Source organism: Chiloscyllium punctatum, chromosome 5 (genome assembly GCF_047496795.1).
Source record: "Chiloscyllium punctatum isolate Juve2018m chromosome 5, sChiPun1.3, whole genome shotgun sequence".
Lineage (NCBI taxonomy): Eukaryota > Metazoa > Chordata > Chondrichthyes > Orectolobiformes > Hemiscylliidae > Chiloscyllium > Chiloscyllium punctatum.
Window position 1 is genome coordinate 113,536,842 of NC_092743.1, and position 23,411 is coordinate 113,560,252.

At 39.9% G+C, this 23,411-nt stretch overlaps 1 protein-coding gene across 3 annotated transcripts in view; it reads right to left on the reverse strand.

Annotated features, from left to right (window-relative positions):
* The window catches only part of LOC140477357 (cAMP-regulated phosphoprotein 21-like), a 448,868-nt gene that overhangs the window by 357,539 nt on the left and 67,918 nt on the right, over positions 1-23,411 (reverse strand). Inside the window, exon 1 of one of the 3 annotated variants that reach the window (XM_072571087.1) lies at positions 20,240-20,332. The exons of the other annotated variants lie outside the window; for them this stretch is intronic. The gene's annotated coding sequence lies outside the window, so the exon portion shown is untranslated. Of the gene's footprint in view, positions 1-20,239; positions 20,333-23,411 lie in introns of those variants that run through there. 3 annotated transcript variants of the gene reach the window in all.

Below are 23,411 nucleotides of genomic sequence, written 5' to 3' on the forward strand. Positions count from 1 at the left end.
ACCTAAATAGCCTTCTTCCATGTCACATCATTTTATAAGGTTTCCTCTGCATGCTCTAACCATAATGTTAAAAATTGTTAATATACATATTTAGTGATCAGCTGTTTCACAACAACAAACAGGGCTTAGAATGGTCTCCTTAAAGCTAGCCTTTCAAAACACACTAAGAAGTCACAGTTATTAACTATTTACAAAAGAGACCTAAGCAAGACATCTCTGGAATCTTCCACAGTCAATTTCAGTGTATGATCTGATATCATTGACAATTTAGTCTAGCTATTAATCCCATATTTACATATCACCTTCCAAGACATTCCAAACACTTTACAACTAACAGACCTCTTTAAGGGTGCTGTCAGTGTTCTTATGGAGGTAAACAAAACAGCAATTTACTCCTTGAAGAGAGAGTTAAGAGATTAGTGAGTTTTGATATGATTTGTAGCTCAGGATGAGGTCCTGGATGTACGTTTGCTTGCTGAGTCGGACGTTCGTTTTCAGACTTTTTATCACCATACTAGATAACATCATCAGTGAGCCTCCAAATAAAACACTGGTGATGTAACCCGCTTTCTAATTATATGTTTGAGTTTCCTAGGGTTGGCAATGTCATTTACTGTGGTGACATAATTTCCTATGGTGGTGTCATTTCCTGTTCTTTTTCTCAGGGGGTGGTAAATGGGATCCAATCACTGTGTTTGTTGATAAATTTCCAGTTGGAATGCCATGCTTCTAGCAATTCTTGTGATTATCTCGGTTTGACTTGACCTAGGATGGATGTGTTGTCCCAGTCAAAGTGGTGTCCTTCCTCATCCATATGTAAGGATACTTGTGAGAGTGGGTCATGTCTTTTTGTGGCTAGTTGATGTTCATGTACCCTGCTGGCTATTTTTCTGCCTGTTTGTCCAATGTAGTGTTTGTCACAGTTCTTGCAAGGTATTTTGTAAACGATATTAGTTTTGCTTGTTGTCTGTACAGGGTCTTTCAAGTTCATTAGCTGTTGTTTTAGTGTATTGGTGGGTTTGTGTGCTACCACGATACCATCAACACCATCAATAATACCCTTACTGGCATAAAATTAACTAAAGAGAAGAAAAACGACAACAAACCTGATTCCTAGATGTCGCAGTAGAGCAAACAGCCAATGGGAACTTCAAGTCAGCATTTATAGGAAAGCAACACATATGGACCAAATATTGAACTACAGAAGCAATCATCCCAAAATTCACAAATGAAGCTGCATTAGAACATTATTTCAATGAGCAACCACACACTGTAGCACAGAGGAACTATGCAAAGCAGAGGAAAATCACCTATGCAGTGTATTCAAAATTAACAGGTACCCATTGAACACAGTCCACTAATTTATCAGCAACAAACCCAAACAAGCAGACAAAACACATCCAGAAGCCCTAGCCACTCTCCCCTTAATCAAAGACACCTCGGAAATGACTGCCAGACTACTCAAACCCCTTGGTATCATGGTAGCACACAAACCCACCAACACACTAAAACAACAGCTAATGAACTTGAAAGACCCTGTATAGACAACAAGCAAAAATAATATCATTTACAAAATACCTTGCAAGAACTGTAACAAACACTACATTGGACAAACAGGCAGAAAACTTGCCAGCAGAGTACATGAACATCAACTAGCCACAAAATGACATGACCCACTCTCACTATCCTTACATATGGATGGAGAAGGACTCCACATCAACTGGGACAACACATCCATCCTAGGACAAGTCAAATCAAGACACGCACAAAAGTTCCTAGAAGCATGGCATTCCAACCGGAATAAACAACAAGTACATTGACTTGGATCCCATTTACCACCCCCTGAGAAAAAGAACAGGAAATGACAACACCACAAGAAATTATGTCACCACAGGAAATGACATAGTCAACCCCAGGAAACTCAAACATATAAATAGAAAGTTGACTACACCACCAGTGCTTCATTTGGGAGCTCACTGAAGATGTTTTCTAGTATGGTGACGAAATGTCTGAAAACAAACCTTTTAGCTCAGTGAGCAAACCTACACCCAGAGTTAAGAGGTAGGTGTCCAATTTATCTTCTTTGGTGATTCTAATTTGAGATTTAATGTTAGCTAGGGTGTTATGAGAATTCTATTGCAAAATCTAATAGGGTTCCTTGTATGTTCATACAAACAAACAAAGCTAATCCCAAAGCCAGGGTTTTTCAACAGATTTACTGCAACAAGGTGAGAAGTATACCAGAACATTTTCAGGAAGGTGTGTCAATTTACCTGAGTCTCAAGGCCATGCTCGTGCTTCTCTGGAGCGTCAGTGTTTTATTATTGAAGGCAATATTTACTGACATTCATCACCATGCATACATTGAAGATAACAAATCTGCACATTTATGCAACCTGCTTGTGAATGCACAGGATCAAACATTCACATCAAAAGGCTCTGTGGGAGTGAGCAGGGCCAGGCTTTTGACTAACCCAGTAAATTGCAATTTACTCGATCTTGCATGTTTTCTGTGATTTGTTGTTCATGAATAGTTAAAAATAGTTAAGTTTATCAGATGTTGAAAATACGTCTGTGCTTCCAGTCGAAGATGGTGTAGTTTTGGTGGTGAATTTGAAACAGTCATGCTTTTGATCCTTCTTTAGCTTGTTGTATGCGCTATGTTGCAAACCCCTCTAGTAAGGCCATAACCATAGTCAATGCAAGTAAATGTGATATTCATGAATCAGTAATTTAGCTGAATTAATGGAATTGTTTGTCTCATTGAAGTCTACATCAATACCAAAAAGCTTGGGACCCACTGTTAGAAGCATCACCTCTGCTGAAATCCTGTACCACAGCACACAACAATATCACTGTAAACTACAACTGTGCATTTATCCATTGTATACTCTTCTTTTTTATACTATATGCTGAATGTTTTTGTAAATTATCCAAGTAGAGATTAATTTAAACAATAGATTTATCTTTAATAAAGTGAAGTGGAATTTGATTCTAACAGACTTCTCTGATGGATAATGCAGCAATGATGCTAAATTAATTTTACTATCACTAATATTCATCAGACACAAGCTACTCAACATAAGAAGTCTGCTTCCATATCATTAGGGAAGGGTACTCCAACAAAGGCTGAAAGAGAAAGGATATGTACAAACTTTCCAGTGTCAAAGTTTGTTTTATCATAATACATTTTATTGTTCAGGCTTTCAGCTAATAACTCCCTTTGGAAACCTACCCTCAGACTGTAATCAAACTTTCCCTTCAGCACACCCATCCAGTTAACTACCAACTTCCATAAATTGTTTACTGCAGACAAGACTTTATTTTCAAATCCCCAAGAGTGTAGTAGCTGCTGTTCCTCTCTGGATTCTGAGACTGCCGGAGAGAAGCTCCTCAATACAGGCTTGTGTGTCATAGAATGGACATCCAATGAACAGTGCCCACTCAGTTAGACTACGGCCATCCAGAGGCACTATTGTTTTAAGATTTACATAATTATTCATAAGTCACTGAAAGTAATTATCCGTTTAATTAAAAATTATAGGTTTTAAATTTGTGCCCTTTACATCGAGAAGATTCTTTTCATGCTTCATTTTTTCTAAGTAATTGAACTAATAAATATTTTATTCTTTTTTTTATATTTGAAACTGTGTCAATTTGAAGAGAATAGCAATGTAATATGAGACTTTGATTATTCTTGTGTGCAGATTATTGGAAAGTAGAGTGATTACCAAAGCTATAGTTCATGCTTAGAACAGGTTATCAATAAAGCATGCAAGATCTGTTTTCAGAATTGTTATGAATATTGGCATGGGTCTATTGTATTGCAATTGCACAGGAATAAAAATAAAACATCAAAGGACAAAACCAGATACCGGGTGAGTCAGCACAATCTAAGCTGCAGATAAAAACAGCATCCCAACCTAACTACACAAACTGGAAATAGAGACAAAAAAAACTTGTAAATTTGCATGAGGTTGGGAAGCAAAAACAGCTGCTACAGCACAAGGCAAAAACAAAAGTAGATGGTGATGAAAAATAGAAGCAATTGCAGCATGTTTGTAGCCAAACAGAAAACAATAGAATTCTTGTTTTAATTTATGGATGGGATGGAGGTGTTGCTGGCTAGGCCAACATTTAATGTTCATCTCTTAACACTCAACACAGTGCTGGTAAGTTGCTTTGCACCCCTAATTCCTCATGCTCTTAATTTGTGACGTGCAGACAGTGGACAGTAGCTTTGTAGAATAGAGTAAGTTACTTGCCATGGAATTCCAACCTCCAATACCCACAACCATCTTCCTTTGTAATGGTATGAGTCCAGCCAGTGATGCGTTTTCCCTTCATTCCCTTTGACTCCAATTTTGATGGGCTTACTTGAATAGAATGTTGATGGTTATTACAAGTGGAATTGAATTGTAAAGTAGTGAGAAGTTCGAAAGAAGAGTTATAGGACTCTAAACTTTGTCTCTTCAAAGCTGCTGCCAGACCTGCTGAGTTTCTCCACTGCTTTCTGCTTTTATTTCCAAAAGTACAGAGTTTATTTTTTAGTTATGCAGGGAATTGGAGAGACCATATCTGGAGTTGTCTATACGTTATTAGTCTCCTTATCTAAGAACATTGGGAGCAGTTCAGAGAAGGTTTGATAGCTTAATACCTTGAATGGGCAGGTTATCTTTTGAGGAGGGGTCAGATAGGCTTGGCTTGTATCTGATGGAGTTTAGAGTAATATGCAACTTCATTGATCGTCAGAATCTTATGTTTCAATGTAAAAATGATGCTTCCTCTTTTGGAAGAATATAAAATTAGAGGTCACTGTTTCAAAATGAGGAGCCATCCATTTAAGACAGAGATAAGGCAATTTCTTTTCTTTTGGAGCTTTCCTCTTCCTCAAAAGATGGTTGAAATAGATTCTTTGAATACTTTCAAAGCAGAACCAGCTAAGTGCTTGATAAGCAAAGGAGTTGAAATGTAACTAGAGCTATGCAGAAATCAGATCAGCCATAATTTTATTGAAAGGCCGGATGGCTTGTTCCTATGATATGATACTCAGTCATTATAGCCTTTCAAGCATAGTCAGTTTTACCTCACCTCAGGAGTATAACATTATTTTTCATGCTTGGACAAAAAGTTCTAATGAGACCAGTATCCTAGTGGTCTATCTGGAAGCCAAACTGAACTGTTACCAATAAGCAAATGCCACTTGATATCATAATCAACACCACCTTCCCTGACTCTGTTGACGATTGAGTATAGCCTGACAGAGTTGCAAATGGCCAGGTTGGATCTGTCCTGATCTTTGTGGACAGGACAGACATGGGCAAATTTCCACATACTTGGGTCACTGCCAGTGTTACAGCTATACTGTAACAGCTTAGCTCGAGAACAGCTAGTTCTGCCAAAATATTGTCAGAGCCCATATCCTTTGCGATATCCAATGCCATCAGCTGTTTCTTACTATCATGTGAATGAATCAAATTGGCTGAAGGCCGCCATCTATGGAGACCAAAGGATGAGGCCTACATGGATCATCCACTTGCCTCAGCTGGGGAAAGTTTGATGCAAGTGATACAGGCTTGCATTTTGCACTTATTCCCTGGACTCCCCTGATATCAAGGACAGGATTTTTGAGGAAGCCCATCCTCCAGTTAATTGTTTAATTGTTCACCATTATTCATGATTGGATCTGGCTGTTCTTGCAGCTTTAATTTGATCCAGTGGTTTTGGCATCACTTAGTCCTGCTTATCACTTGCTGCTTCCACTGTTTGGCACAAGTAGCCCAGTGTTGTAGATTCATCAGGTTGACATCTCATTGTCAGGTCTTCCTGGTGCTGGCAATGCCCTCCTGAGGTCTTCAAGAATTTGCTGACCCAGCTGCAGTGTGAATTCATCAAGAAAAGTAAGGAAGCCCTAGTGATGCAGTGCAATTTACGTTATACCACAGCCCATTCGACGTCACATGCGAAAGGCAAAAATGAAAATGTCAGGAGACGATCAATTCTTCAACTAATTAAATTGCAACCAGAAATGATTTGAAAAGTCAGCTGAACTAATACTTATGGATATAGAACTTGCAGCTTAAGGACAAAGTTTATTGTACAACTAAGCACATCCACTGTCTCAAAGTGTCTGCACTGGCATGATGACAGGAATGGTCTTCCTCTGTGCTGTGAGCTTCAGTGATTCCATGAATGCTGTTCCTTTTTAATTGGTTTCCACTGAATGCACGAATCGGCCCTCAGTACATAAAGGCTATGACTAGCAAGCAAGCTTCACAGGTACATCTGGCTGTGCTGCGATTGACTGAATTTAGTCTAATTTAAACTGAATTTAAGTTAATTACAGCAGATGCAGGAAAAATACAGCAGGATGTGGCATCAATTGACTACAGGTACAGATGATTAATTCTAGATTAATACGGTCACAGGTATGCCTGAGAATCTAGAAACAATGCAATGAACAGCCCCTAACAGGTACAAACACTCAAAACTTGATATGTTGGCCTGCAGCCATCAGATTTGAGAGGTGGCTTTCTGCCACTGAATGGATTTTAATATATGTAATGAGCATACAGCCGGACTACAATATAATATAGAATAGAAGCACGGGAACATTGGAACTCAGTCACTGCAGGAGACTACCATAAGGACAATGGAAAGGTTTTGAGAATGTCCTCAAAGCATCTCTAAAAAGGTCAAAGAACCATGGCTATGTTTTAACTGACCAAAGTGGAAAAGGTCCATCTGGGAGGATATTGGGCACATCAAGAGGTTTTGTTAGGAATGTGCAGAGGCAAAATTTGAGCAGCAGAAGGAGCATGAAAATCTTCAAACAACCCATCCATCTAACCCTTCAGGCACCACCACTTCATGCAGATGGCAGATTCTGCAGATGGCACATTGGACTTATCAGATATTTCTGAATTCATCAAATGGATGTGGAAGCAAATCATCCTTGAGCTTGAGGAATTACCCAAGAAGGAGGAGATCACAATGCATTGTGTCATTGAAGGTCTATACAGAATAATACTCGGACTTAATAAATTCTCATGTCAATAAATGCACTATCACTCAGGTGGGGAATGCTCTTGACACCAAAAAAAATTCCCACATTAATCTTCTGTCAATCATGTTGTTAAATTATTTATTTTAATCTCCTCCCATTTGGGTTTAAGTTCTCCGTTACACACAAGATGGCCATAGGCTGGTACTCAAGGTGGCTTGAAGTCAACTATCTGCATAATACCAAAGCAGAGACAGTATTGTAGTCACTCAGGAGAATATATTCAATTCACAGGATCACAGATACTGTAGAATCAGTCCACAGTTTGCAAACAAGAAGCTTAAAAGATTCATACATGAATTAGATTTCAGTTGTGTCCATTTAACCTAATTATCACCAAGTACGTGGAGAATCCAAGCAAGGAGTGTGGATGTAAAAACATTTGTATCTTGTGGTGTTAAATTGAGTGAGTTAACACTGTAGATTTACTGATGGGCAGGAGGTATGAGGAAAAACTCTATCGTTGTCTCAGATGATGTCAAAGTCTCACGTTACCTACTGAGATTCACCACAAAGCAACAAAACAGCACAAAGAACAAAGAGATAAGCACATTATAAACATTAATAAAACAGAGTGCAACGTTATGAGAGCTTCAGCTCAAGGAGAGAATGGGTAACAGAGAAGGAATGATTACAAGTACATATAAGGCATGGTGACACTTTGGTAAATTTAGAGAGTTGAAGATCAGAGAATAACATATAGCACAATTTAACAGACTATATACAAAATTGAAAATAATTATTTTGAAGATTCTGAACTCAGATTGCCTGAGCACAATTCAACAATGTAAAGGCAACAAACATGGATGGAAACTGACAATTAACTGGAGATAGATTTTTTAAAAATGTACTCGCTTCTGGACAAGAGGTCAGAAGTCTCTAAAACCATTTCCTTGGAAAAAGATTCATTCCTGGTGCTTTCATGGCTCAATGGAATATTCAATAGTCACACAAAGAATAGTATTGCCAATATAAGATGACCCAGATACAGGTCGAAAATGTCAATACGAAAAGATACAGGATAAAAATACTTCCATCAATCACATTAGACAGCAGGAATTGGCATCACTATAACTTTAACAATTAACCTGAAGAAATGCTCAGAATGTTGTCAATAGATGTTCTGGATGCAACACAAAATACCATTATGGATTGAGTTGTCCAAAATGGAATAACAAGTTTTTCAAAATTATACACAACCTGGGATGTTTACAAAAAGAAGATGGTGATATTAATCAGGGAATTGTGCAGTTACAAGAAAGTTTAGTCCAGTAATTAGTCTTTTATTCACACTTGCAGCCAATTGCATTGTGCTGAACAGAGGATGCATGCCCACAGTGTGGAATGATTTGATTAAGATGCTATCAAGATTCAACCATAATAAAGAATGGAAATTAATTTAAGGGATTTGAAATTTCTACTGGCTTGTGTGTGTGTTCCCAAGGCATTATCCATATTATCCAGTGGCTTACCATCCTTTATAGCTTGGGGGATAGGAGGGAGCACAATAGTGTGATGGCAGCAAACTGATGGAGAACTTTTATCTTCTTCAGTTCAAGACCCATTTTCTCACGTGCCTCCATGAAAACATTGACAATAATTTGGACATTAGCCTCCACGCGTGTGCACATCCAAAGATTATCTGAATGTTGTGGCTCAGTGACAGAAGTGGAGGTGATCTGAGTTCTGAACTGGAGGTGATGTACATTGGACATTTTTGCACTCATCCCAGAGATTAGATCCACCCCAGAGGAAAATTTCATGAAGATGGATTGGAATGCTACATCAAAGAAGATGGAGAAGAGCTTTGGTACAGTTTTCATCAGGGATGTGCTTAATTACCAAAAAAGGCAAAATGAATGGAAAAACCTTGCGAAGGTTATAGGTGGTGATGTGCAAAAGTAATTTAGTCACAACAACTAAACTCTTAGGGTGCATTCCTTGAGACTAATCAGCATGAACAAAAACTGCAATGTCCAGAGAGACAAAGAACCTCGTTTGCATGTTTGATGCATCACAACACTCAGGCACAAAGGACATGATGTCTGTGTGACACTCTCTACGGAAGAATCAAAAACTATTTTTAAATAGAAATGTACACATTTGGCTAGGTCTCTAACATGGAGTTATGACAATTCTCCAACAATAGACTGGATGAGAACTTGGACTAGAATTTCCAAAGTTAAGTGGATTGGCCAAATTAAAACAATAGTACTATATTATTTTACAAGAAGTGACAAAACCCGTTTGCTTGGAGTCCATAGGAAATACGTCATTCACGATTAGGAAAAGATGGAATATTATTGAGACAGCAGGATAAAAAGTAGGGTCAAATCAAGTAGCGCAATGGTACAATATTACTGAGGGTTGGTAGCAATCTTCAAACTAAATGAAGAACTAAGAATGCATATGTACGACATGTTTAGAAACAGAAAATAGGAGTAGGAGCTGGCCCTTCATCCCTTCAAGTCTGTTCTGTCATTCATTATGATCATAGTTGATCATCCAACTAAATAGCCTGTTCCTGTTACCCTCAATATCCTTCAATCACTTTAACCAAACAATATATCCAACTCATTCTTGATATCATACAATATTTTGGCCTCAACTGCTTTCTATGATAGTGAATTCTGCAAGCTCACCACTTTCTGGGTGAAGAAATTTCTCTTCATCTCAGTCTTAATTGGTTTACCCCATATCCTTACACTCTAACCCCTGCCATTAGGAACATCCTTGTTGCATCTACAAGTCCCATTACAAGTTGTAGGTTTCTGTGAAATCCCATTTATCCTTCTGACACCAAAAAAGGCAAAGAAGTGGAGCTAAGGGTTGTAATACTATCCACAAACTCATTAAATGGTGGGGAAGATTCAATGGGTCGAATGGCCTACATTCGCTCCAAACTTAATGGTCTCATTAAACAAGAAATGTCAATTCTCCAAAACAACAACTATGTTTTTGGGATAACTCAAAAACAAGGTATCGTTATGGGTTGGAGGAAGACAAGGGCCAAGAGTCAACTTCCAGCACCAAAGGATGTAGGTGATATGGAGCTATTCTTTGACATAGTGAATCAAGTGAGAAATTTCACCTCAAATTTAGCCAGTCTCACTCAACCTACAAGAGAGCGTTTGAATAAAGGTTAGCATTGATATTGAGTCAGGAACAAGTTGAAGTTTTTTTAGAAAATTAAGGAGAAGCTACTTTCCACATATGTATTACCTCACTCTAACCCGGGGTTACTTACTGCAGTAGCCATAGATGCATCATCCATGGAATTGGAAGCAGTCTTCATTCAGGTTCAAAATAGAGTCATAGAGTCATAGAGATGTACAGCATGGAAACAGACCCTTCAGTCCAACCTATCCATGCCAACCAGATTTCCCAACCTAATCTAGTCCCACCTGCCAGCACCCGGCCCATATCCCTCCAAACCCTTCCTATTCATATACCCATCCAAATGCCTTCTAAATGCTGCAATTGTACCAGCCTCCACCACATCCTCTGGCAGCTCATTCCATACACGTACCACCTTCTGTGTGACAAAGTTGCCCCTTAGGTCTCTTTTTTATATCTTTCCCTCTCACCCTAAACCTATGCCCTCTAGCTCTGGACTCCCCCACCCCACAGAAAAGACTTTGCCTATTTACCCTATCCATGCTCCTCATAATTTTATAAACCTCTATAAGGTCACCCCTCAGCCTCCGACGCTCCAGGGAAAACAGCCCCAGACTGTTCAGCCTCTCCCTATAGCTCAAATCCTCCAACCTTTTCAAGTTTCACAACATCTTTCTGATAGGAAGGAAACCAGAATTGCATGCAATATTCCAATAGTGGCCTAACCGATGTCCTGTACAGCCGCAACATGATCTCCCAACGCCTGTACTCAAAACTCTGACCAATAAAAGAAAGCATACCAAACACTTTCTTCACTATCCTATCTACCCTGTGACTCCACTTTCAAGGAGCTATGAACTTGCACTCCAAGGTCTCTTTGTTCAGCAACACTCCCTAGGACCTTACCATTAAGTGTGTAAGTCCTGCTAAGATTTGCTTCCCCAAAATGCAGCACCTCGCATTTATCTGAATTAAACTCCATCTGCCACTTCTCAGCCTATTGGCCCATCTGGTCAAGATCCCATTGTAATCTGAGGTAATCTTCTTCGCTGTCCACTGCACCTCCAATTTTGGTGTCATTTGCAAACTTACTAACTGTACTTCTTATGCTCGCATCCAAATCATTTATGTAAATGACAAAAAGTAGAGGGACCAGCACCGATCCTTGTGGCACTCCACTGGTCGCAGACATCCAGTCTGAAAAGCAATCCTCCACCACCACCCTCTGTCTTCTACCTTTGAGCCAGTTCTGTATCCAAATGGCTAGTTTTCCTTGTATTCCATGAGATCTAACCTTGCTAACCAGTCTCCAATGGGGAACGTGGTCAAATGCTTTACTGAAGTCCACATCGATCACATCTACCTCTCTTCCCTCATCAATCCTCTTTGTTACTTCTTCAAAAAGCTCAATCAAGATTATGAGACATGATTTCCCACACTCAAAGCCACGTTGACTATCCCTAATCAGTCCTTGCCTTTCCAAATACATGTACATCCTGTCCCTCAGGATTCTCTCCAACAACTGTCCCACCACCGATGTCAGGCTCACTGGTTTATAGCTCCCTAGCTTGTCCTTATCACCCTTCTTAAACAGTGGCACCACATTAGCCAACTTCCAGTTTTCTGACACCTCACCTGTGACTATCGACGATACAAATATCTCAGCAAAAGGCCCAGCAATCACTTCTCTAGCTTCCCACAGAATTCTAGGGTACACCTGATCAGGTCCTGGGGATTTATCCACCTTTATGTGTTTCAAGACATTCAGCACTTCCTCCTCTGTAATATGGACATTTTGCAAGGTGTCACCATCTATTTCCCTACATTCCATATCTTCCATATCCTTTTCCACAGATGCAAAATACTTGTTTAGTATCTCCCCCATTTCCTCCGGCTCAACACAGAGGCAGCTTTCCTGATCTTTGAGGGGCCCTATTCTCTCCCTAGTTACCCTTTTATCCTTAATGTATTTGTAAAAACCCTTTGGATTTTCCTTAATTGCCAATGCTATCTCATGTCCCCTTTTTGCCCTCCTGATTTCCCTCTTAAGTATACTCCCACTTCCTTTATACTCTTAATGGATTCACTCGATCTATCCTGTCTATACCTGACCATATGCTTCCTTCTTTTTCTTAAGCAAATCCTCAATTTCTTTAGTCATCCAGCATTCCCTACACCTACCAGCCTTTCCTTTCACTTTAACAGGAATATACTTTCTCTAGATTCTGGTTATCTCATTTCTGAAGGCTTCCCATTTTCCAGCCATCCCTTTAGCTGCGAACATCTGCCCCAATCAGCTTTTGAAAGGTCTTGCCTAATACCATCAAAATTGGCCTTTCTCCAATTTAGAACTTCAACTTATAGATCTGGTCTATTCTTTTCCATCACTATTTTAAATCCAATAGAATTATGGTCGCTGGCCCCAAAGTGCTCCCCCACTGACACCTCAGTCACCTGCCCTGCTTTATTTCCCAAGAGTAGGTCAAGTTTTGCACCTTCTCTAGTAGGTACATCCACGCACTGAATCCAATTTTCTTGTACACACTGAACAAATTCCTCTCCATCTAAACCCTAAACACTATGGCAGTCCCAGTCGATGTTTGGAAAGTTAAAATCCCCGACCATAACCATCCTATTTTCTTACAGATAGCTGAGATCTCCTTACAAGTTTGTTTCTCAATTTCTCTCTGACTATTAGGGGGTCTATAATACAATCCCAATAAAGTGATCATCCTTTTCTTATTTCTCAATTCCACCCAAATAACTTCCCTGGATGTACTTCCGGGAATATCCTCCCTCAGCACAGCTGTAATGCTATCCCTTATCAAAAATGCCACTCCCCCTCCTCTCTTGCCTCCCTTTCTATCCTTCCTGTAGCATTTGTATCCTGGAACATTCAGCTGCCAGTCCTGCCCATCCCTGAGCCATGTTTCCATACTTGCTATGATATCCCAGCCCCATGTTCCTAACCATGCCCTGAGTTCATTTGCCTTCCCTGTTAGGCCCCTTGCATTGAAATAAATGCAGTTTAATTTATTAGTCCTACCTTGTCCCTGCCTGCCCTGACTGTTTGACTCACTTCTGTTCTCAACTGTACCAGTCTCAGATTGATCTCTTTCCTCACTATCTCCCTGGGATCCCCCCCCCACCTCCCCCCACACCCCTACCTTCTCCCCGCTCCCCCCCCCTCCCGAGCAGCTCTTGCAAATCTCCCTGCAAATATATTAGCCCCCTTCCAATTTAGGTGCAATCCATCCTTCTTGTACAGGTCACTTTTACCCCAAAAGAGATTCCAATGATCCAAAAATGTGAATCCTTCTCCCATACACCAGCTCCTCAGCCATGCATTCATCTGCTCTATCCTATTCCTGCCCTCACTAGCTCATAGCGCTGGGAGTAATCCATATATTACAGCTCTCGAGGACCTCCTTTTTAAATTCCTGCCTAACTCTCTGTAATCTCCCTTCAGAATGTCAAACATTTCCCATCCTGTGTCGTTCGTTCCAATGTGGACAATGACCTCCTGCTGGCCCCTCTCCCCCGTGAGAACATTCTGCACCCTCTGAGACATCCTTGAGCCTGGCACCAGGGAAGCAACACACCATTCTGCTTTTTCGCTGCTGGCCACAGAAACATCTGTCATACCTCTGACTATGGAATTCCCTAACACAATTGATCTCTTGGAAGCCGACGTACCCCTCATTGCATTAGAGCCATTCTCAATACCAGAAACCTGGCTGTTCGTGCTACATTCCCCTGAGAATCCATCATCCCCTACCTTTTCCAAAACAGCAAACTTGTTTGAAATGGGTATAGCCACAGAAGGCTCCTGCACTAGCTGCCTACCTCTCTTACCTTTCCTGGAGTTAACCCATCTATGTGACTGTATCTGAGACATTCCCCCCTTCCCATAACTGCCATCCATCACATACTGTTGCTGTTGCAAATTCCTCATTTCTTCTAACTGTCTCTCCAACCGATCCATTCAATCTGACAAGATTCGCAACCAACAGCATTTATTGCAGATATAATCCGCAGTGACCCTTAAATTCTCTTTAAACTCCCACATCTGACAAGAAGCACATATCACTCTACTAAAGCCATTTTTGCTCCTTCACAGACCCAGAAAATAACACCGTTTTACTCCTCTACAAAACACTGCCCCAGGTTAAACTAATAGTTAGGGCTTATATTTTAAGTTTAATAAAGAGACATAGCTCAATAAAACATATAATCAAGAAAGAAGCCACTCTACTCACTACTGCAGACTTTCTGTTGGCCACACTTAAAACAATTCACTTGTCTGGTTCTGTGCTTGAATTTCACCCAAACAGTTTCTCCAAGATCAGCTGTGAATTTCACCGTTTGTTCATTTTTCCAGACGCACTCTAATGTCCAGCGATACATGAATTTAAACAGCAAAGACAGTAACTGTGCATAGAACATAGAACATAGAACATAGAACAATACAGCACAGAACAGGCCCTTCGGCCCACGATGTTGTGCCGAACTTCTATCCTAGATTAAGCACCCATCCATGTACCTATCCAAATGCCGCTTAAAGGTCGCCAATGAATCTGACTCCACCACTCCCACGGGCAGCGCATTCCATGCCCCCACCACTCTCTGGGTGAAGAACCCACCCCTGACATCTCCCCTATACCTTCCACCCTTCACCTTAAATTTATGTCCCCTTGTAACACTCTGTTGTACCCGGGGAAAAAGTTTCTGACTGTCTACTCTATCTATTCCTCTGATCATCTTATAAACCTCTATCAAGTCACCCCTCATCCTTCGCCGTTCCAACAAGAAAAGGCCGAGAACTCTCAACCTATCCTCGTACGACCTACTCTCCATTCCAGGCAACATCCTGGTAAATCTTCTCTGCACCCTCTCCAAAGCTTCCACATCTTTCCTAAAGTGAGGCGACCAGAACTGCACACAGTACTCCAAATGTGGCCTAACCAAAGTCCTGTACAGCTGCAACATCACCTCACGACTCTTGAATTCAATCCCTCTGCTAATGAACGATAATACTCCATAGGCCTTCTTACAAACTCTATCCACCTGAGTGGCAACCTTCAAAGATCTATGTACATAGACCCCAAGATCCCTCTGTTCCTCCACCTGACCAAGAACCCTACCATTAACCCTGTATTCCGCATTCTTATTTGTTCTTCCAAAATGGACAACTTCACACTTGGCAGGGTTGAACTCCATCTGCCACTCCTCAGCCCAGCTCTGCATCATATCTAAGTCCCTCTGCAGCCGACAACAGCCCTCCTCACTGTCCACAACTCCACCTATCTTTGTATCATCTGCAAATTTACTGACCCACCCTTCGACTCCCTCATCTAAGTCATTAATAAAAATTACAAACAGCAGAGGACCCAGAACTGATCCCTGCGGAACTCCACTTGTAACTGGACTCCATGCTGAATATTTACCATCTACTACCACTCTCTGACTTCGACCGGTTAGCCAGTTTTCTATCCAATTGGCCAAATTTCCCTCTATCCCATGCCTCCTGACTTTCCGCATAAGCCTACCATGGGGAACCTTATCAAATGCCTTACTAAAATCCATGTACACTACATCCACTGCTCTACCCTCATCCACATGCTTGGTCACCTCCTCGAAGAATTCAATAAGACTTGTAAGGCAAGACCTACCCTTCACAAATCCGTGCTGGCTGTCCCTAATCAAGCAGTGCCGTTCCAGATACTCGTAAATCCTATCCCTCAGTACCCTTTCCATTACTTTGCCTACCACAGAAGTAAGACTAACTGGCCTGTAATTCCCGGGGTTATCCCTATTCCCTTTTTTGAACAGGGGCACAACATTCGCTACTCTCCAGTCCCCTGGTACCACCCCCGTTGCCAGTGAAGGTTCACTATGGTGTCTGTTTCTTTTTCTCTCTCTTTCTGCACTGACCTCACTATGTGCTTCCTTTGTCTGTTCTTCTCCCTTTTAAAACTACTGTTGTTTTGACTTTTTTTTTACCAAAGTTCCAAAACAATGCAACAGCATATAAAACAGTAATTGCTGCTCGTGGAATTTAAGGAAATCACCTCCAGCACTTTAAATACCTCAAAAAAGGAGCAGCTGTTACAGCCAGAAATTCTTCCCATCCTCCAAACAATGAATGAAGAAAGCCCACGAAGAGCTTAAATAGAATCTGAACAGACGGTGTGCAACAATTGAGAAGAGAAACATTAGCTGTTACATAGGAATGTGAAAGATTTGGAGACTCTGTGTTGGATTGAGATTCCAGGTCAAAATGGACCATAGCCATTAATAATATATTTTGGATCAAAGATTTACTTGCAGTGGCATTTACACAAAAGGTTTGGTGCTTAGGCTAATAAGGTTCAACTGTGTAACATTCGATGTTCCAGGCAAGACATAAGTAATGGCTGATGCATTCTCAAGTGCAATGGTGGATCAAGCTTACAAAGAAAATGTAATTCTCACTGAAGAAGTGGGATTATATCCTACTTCAGTTGCTGGCTTACTACCACCAAAGTGAGGGGGGGGTGGGGGGTGGGGGTGGGGGGTGGGGATGGGTGTGGAGCAGTAGGTAAAATCAGAAATTCATGCAATTCAAAAATCAAATGTGGCATGCACAAAGTTGTGTAATGCTACCTGGAAGCAAATCAAAAAACAAATCAAATGTTAAAAAGATGTCATGTACAAAATACTTAAGAGTTGATGCACAAATACAGAAAGGTTGACCGCTCAATGAGGCAAGTGATTTGAAAAACTTCTGTAGGAGACATATAGAAATCACAAAATGCAGAGCAAATCCCCAACAGTCAGTTTGCTGGCCAGGAATTTCAAATGAAATAGTAATTTCTTATGACATTATGTCACACTGTGTCAACAAATAATCAAATACCAACAGGGCTATTTATTTCCTCAAAATTTTGAGAAAGGTCATGGGAGAGGTAACAAACATATTCCAAGTCAAAAGGGAATATACAGTTAGTCCTAGTAGATTACTGTTCAAGACAGAAGTCAAAAGACTTCATTCAACCACAGCAAGTCCAGTGATTTTTTTTTGCTTGAATTCAGCCATGGAATGTGGGTGTCACTGGCTGAGCCAGCATTTATTGACCATCCCTAGATGCCCTTGATAAGGTGATGGTGTGATGCTTTCTTGAACCACTGCAGTCTAAATGCTGTAGATAGACTCTCAATGTCATTAGAGAGGAACTTTCAAGATTTTGACCCAGTGACACAGAAGGAACAGCAATACATTTCCAAGTCAAGATTGGAAATATATTGCTGTTTAAAGCACTGAAACACATGGCTTTCCCTTTAATCTGATTTTGGACAACAGATCAAAATTTATGAATGGAGAATTCAGGAAGTTTGCTATTGAGTCAGGTATCAACCAAGTGACAAGCTCTCCTCTTCACCCTCAGTCAAATGGAGAAATGGAGACCATAAGAGTGACAAGTTTGTGAGGTCACTAAGGTCATAAAATACAGACTAAGAATTAGCATTACCCAGTTGTAGAATACTACCATTAAATAATGAGAAGTTACCAGCTGAATTACTAATGGAAAGGAGATTTAAAACAGACATAGTAGTGCAAAAATGCAATATTAAACTAAACATATTTTTCTCATAGTCATGAGAGGTTACGGGAATGCAGAAATATCACAACAAAACACTGCAGAAGTGGTAGACCTCTAGATAGTGGGCAAAAGCACTGTCAACTTTGAAACCAGGTTGGAAAATTTGAGTAAGACAGTGGCAATATTACTTAGATGAACAGATTAAACAAGATCATATGTAGTTAGATCATAGAATCTCTCCAGTGTGGAAGCAGGCCATTCAGCCCATACTGACCCTGTGAAGAACATCCCAACCATCCCTGGACACTACAAGCAATTGCCCATGACCAGTCCACCTAACCTGCATATCTTTGGATTGTGGGAGGAAACTGGAGCCCCCGCAGGAAACCCATGAAGAACGTGCAAACTCCACACAGATAATCACCAGAGGTTGGAATTGAATATGGGTCCCTGGCACTGCAAAGAAACAGTGCTAACCACTGAGCCACTGAGCCACCATGTGACCTGAAAGCCTGAAGGAATATTCAGGAAAAGCAGAAAAACATTAATCTTATTCGTACCAAAAAGGTGAGAGAAGTACAAATATCAAGGATGTAGGACATATATACCCATAATACAACACTGTATACAATGGCACAACAATTCCAGGGATTGTAGGAAGTATCACCCTCATGTAGAAATCAAACAAACCAGATTAGAACATCCCTCAGAGTTCCAGATAATCTCAAACTGTGATATTCAGACTTTGCAGGGGTCATGCTGACAACTATGTTAATGATGACAATAAGAACGAAAATAATACAAATTCATGGTATATTGTAAACCAAGTAAGAGAAAAACTCAGAGGGCAGGTGGGGGGGTATAATGGCTCATGCAAGTGATCATTGTGTAGTTAATTCTGCTCTTCTGTCATGAACAGAAGGAATCAGAAAAGATCAAACTAGAAATAAGCATGAAAACAAGACGTGCTGAGACACATTAAGGAAATGTATTCATTAACCATGATATAAGTGTTACAGTACTGATGAGAGTGAACAAACATTTTCCTAGGTGGAGTCAGCAGCCTGATAGTGTATATGTAAATACACACCAGCCAGAGACACTAAAGAAAAGTATCTAACTGTCATAGTAGACAGGGTTAGCCAAAAATATAGAACAAAGCACTCAGAGCTTCTGAATTTATTGTTTGAATAAACTTGGTAGTTGTTGCAATTAGGAGCTCCATTCTATAACTTAGTTGTTACATGTTGTGCAATTATTGCTTACATTATGTTTAGCTTCAATTTCAAAGTCTATAGCCTTACAGTTCACCAAAATTCACAAGAAGAATTTTCACCATTATTGATTTCCTCTTTGCTTTTACAAACACAGCTGATATCCTAGCTGGTCTCCTCAGACTCAGTAAGGACAGATCTATTTCTCTCAGATCCTCTTCATAACTCAATCATATGTATTGCACAAAGCTTTTCAAAGCCCCAAATCACCTTCCATTAATAGTTGTCAAACTAGATGATATTTCAAAATGAGCCACTCTATATATATATTATATATATATATATATAATACACACCATGGCAATTGAACTTTTATTTATACACTATTCTATGTAGCTTAGTAACTGCTACTCTACAATGAATCACTTCAATGTTTGTATACAGCAGAAATGCTTTTGATGTCAAAATTCCTTTAACAATGTTATTTATTGTGCAATTAAATTTGCTATTGTAGTACTCTCATACCTTTCTCAATATTGATTTTTGCTCGTGAGCAGAAATCCATTCTTGAAATTTGTTTTAAAATAAAAGTTGCACTGTATAGATTTGTGTCACTGCAAAAAAGTTTCCATTTTGGGGCAACACTAAACTTGCAATGTAACATATTTGGAAGAAGTATCTATATCACACTACTTTAAATTCGACATCAAATGAAATAAAGTGCCAGGTCATTTAGAAAGTATTCAAAAATTACTGCCTCGTGTGTTCCAGTTTATCAAATTAGATGGAACTTACTTCTTCAAAGAATGCTAGGATTTTGTGATTGTGCTCGCAAAGCAATACAAGATTTACAATCTGAGAGTAATGCTCTGCATGTGCCTTATCTGTTCAATTCAGAATCTGGAAATAAAATAAGGTACTAGAAATAATTCTGCCCCTAACAATCTCATGCTATTAGTTAAGGTAAACAGTCTTAATTAAAGTCTTGAGGCATATTTTTGTTAAGCTTTCCTTGTCTGTTTTGCATCCTTGGATACAATTCATCTCATTACCCTTTTCCAATAACTTTTGCTTTTTGCTTCTTTGGCAGTATCCTTGCTTGGTTCTACTCTCACTTATTTAATCGTAACTAGTAACTCTACCAATGCATTCAATTCTTACCATTCATTGGGAGTCTCCCAAGTATCGACCCTCAAACCCTGCTTTTCTTCATCTGAAAGCTAAAACATCAAAAGGTTATAATTACATAATAGTTAACTTACCAGACAAGGAATTGAAAGGCCAGAGCTCTCCAGAATCCAGAAAATATGAGCAAAATCAAAACAGCTTGAATATCTGAATTTGGTTTTAATTGTCTGAAAAGAAAAATAGCGAACATAAAGCTAACAGATTGTCATACAAGTCGAAGGATTCCTAATGAAGAGCTTATGCTTGAAACGTAGATTCTCCTGCTCCTCGGATGTTGCCTGGCAAACTGTACTTTTCCAGCACCACACTCTTTCATTCTGATCTCCAGGATCTGCAGTCCTCACTTTTCTCCGATTGTCATACAAGTCCAGTTGGTATACTAAAGTCTTCCAGAAAGGAATTCTGACCTCCTTACCTGTTCTGGCCTACAAATAACTTCCACATCAAACTGTTAAACTTGCAATTGTCCTCTGAAGGAGCGTAAAAAATCTGTTCAGTTGTATCAAAGAGTTAAAATAATTTTAACTTTTTTGTCTCTTTTTTTATCATACTTTTAACCCACATTTCTATACCCCTCTATTTGCTTTCTGGCCATGGGTTTCATATTGAATTAAATGCTCTTACACTTCCAGGTTTAAATATCAAGGCTGCAAAATTCAACTCTTTGCACCTATACATTCAATACTATGGGGTGACATTTCAAAATGGCACCTAACTTGCATGTAAACACTGTTGCTACAAGAGACTTTGTGTCAATCAGTCATACTGATGTCACAAGCATTTATCAAACATACATGGAGCAGGCCGATTGTGACATTAGTGAGTATGCAACACAGAGATGAATCTAACTCTGTCAGTTGGATTTCAGTGCTCCAGTTAAATCTCTCTCTTAAACACACCCAGCTTAACATCCATGCTAATGAAGATCCATCCACCAGCACTTTTTAGGCTCTCATTTTAGTCACTGTTTAATTGTAATTTGTTGCTGATGTGTATAAACAAGTGTTTGGAGCTTCACATTCCCATTTAAAGTGAGTGAACCCCAAAAGGTTTGACATGGCAGAAGGTGAAAGCTATTGCTCAGACCTCTCGTTCTCATTCTGAGTGTTCTGGTTTCCTATGTGGCCTGCAGTTTGACAGGGGCAATGATTAGAGATGACAAAGAGGAAAGCAAGTTGCTCAAAGAAGGAAAAGAGAGGTGGGGCTGTCTGCTGAAATCCATAACGCCCAGGTCATCTAGGAGCAATTCTGCTACCCAAGACACAGTAAAGAACACTGTGTTGGATGCTTCCATTTCACTCAAGTGTTCACTGAAATTTGCCACCAATTGCCTGCAGGCCTTCAGCTTCTGCAGAGCAGCTCCAGGACCACGAACATGACATGGCCATGATTTTCTTCAGAGCAGTCCTCCTTCTAATCTGGAGGATCTCTGCAATTGTCGTCAGTCCCCATGTCACAATGTCTTGTGGTCTGCTGCATTCTTCCACAATCATGAGGGCATAGTTCTTGCTGGAGGAGGCAACATATAAACACAGTTCCAGCCAGGCTGTCTGTGAACACCTCATCTCATCTACCTCAACTAATACAAGTCCAATTTCCCTTCCTTCAATGGTATGACATCTTTGCCTCCCTTTGTTATTTCCCAATTCTGAAATTAAAACCACCATTGAACAAAACTTTGCAATTATGCCATCAAACAATCCATCCAATATTCCATACAATAGTCAAGTAATTATTCGAGTGCATTCTCTCAATACTTACCTTCCCTGCACCTTTATGTGACCTTGTGCTTCTTTACAGTATCACTAAAGTGGCATGTCTGATGGAAGGCAGTCCTATTCACTCCCACTGGTATCTTAGATTTTGCCTGTACAGCCTCCTTGCATCCTATGATTTAGCAGCTCTGCATTCACATTCACATGCTCCAGTAACGAATCCAGTGCCTGCATTCACAAACCTACCCCACTTTTTGTCATTTATTCCACTCCTGTATTTTTCCCACAACAAACAGGCATCCATCACTGCTCCGTGCAAAACACACTTCCTCTTGAAGAGCTGCAGGTTGGCATTTAGTAGCACAAGTTAACTAGGAATTTTAACTGGTCATGATCAGACATCATTTGAAACATGACTAATGACATTTTGACCAGGCATCAACCTAAAAGTGTGTGTCTCTGCTCCTCGGATGCTGCCTGAACTGCTGTGCTTTTCCAGCACCACTAATCCAGAATCAACCTAAAACAGAACTTAGTGTCCACGAGCATGTTAGTAAGGAGATGAATGCCTAATGGAAACTCTTTTTTTCTAAATTTATAAAAACAATTAACCGATTAACCTTCACTGTGTAAGGTCCAGTAATTATTTTCCAATTTGAAAGAAAGAATTCAAATCAGTGCATTTTCTTGCAACGTCAGAGGTTGAGGGGTAACATTATAGAAGTTTATAAATTAATGAGGGGCATGGATAGCGTGAATAGCCAGGTCATTTTCCCATGGCAGGGGAGTCCAAAACTAGAGGGCATAGGGTTTAGGTGAGAAGGGAAAGATATAAAAGGGACCCAAGGAGTAACTTTTTCAGGCAATGGGTGATGCGTGTGGAATGAGGCTGCCAGAGAAAGTGGTGTAGGCTCTTTTATTATAACATTTAAAAAATATCTGGATGGGTCCATGAATAGGAAGGATTTAGAGGGATATGACCAAATGTTAGCAAATGAGACTCAATTAAGTTAGGATATCTGATCAGCATGGACAAGTTGAACCGAAGGGTGTGTTTCTGTGCTGTACATTTCTTATGATTATGATCTATGTCAGTCTTTTCTTCCATTTCTGTTGATGGTGAATTCTCTGGTCATGGATTTTTTACTCTTTTACTCACTTTTAATTCTTCTTTTCCTTTTATTTCTTCTTACTCTACTATGTTCAATCATAGTATTAAAAGGCCTTGGGTGGAGTGATTTCTTCACTATTTCTAAAATTCTCAACAGATCTCTGATCACAACCTGTTCTCCCTGTTGAATAAATGATAATATTCTCGATCTGTGGTAACTGTCTTTGTTTCATCTATTTACTTTGGTGAGTTTCCTGTCAGATATGTAAGTTTTCCAAGTGTGTGTCTTTGACCTGTGACATCAATGTATGTGGAAGGGAAGAATGTGTTCACAACATGCTTCCATGAATTATTCAAGTATCAACTATTGCACAGATAAAGATCTGTATCTTAAGAATGCTAGTTGAAAATAATCATTCT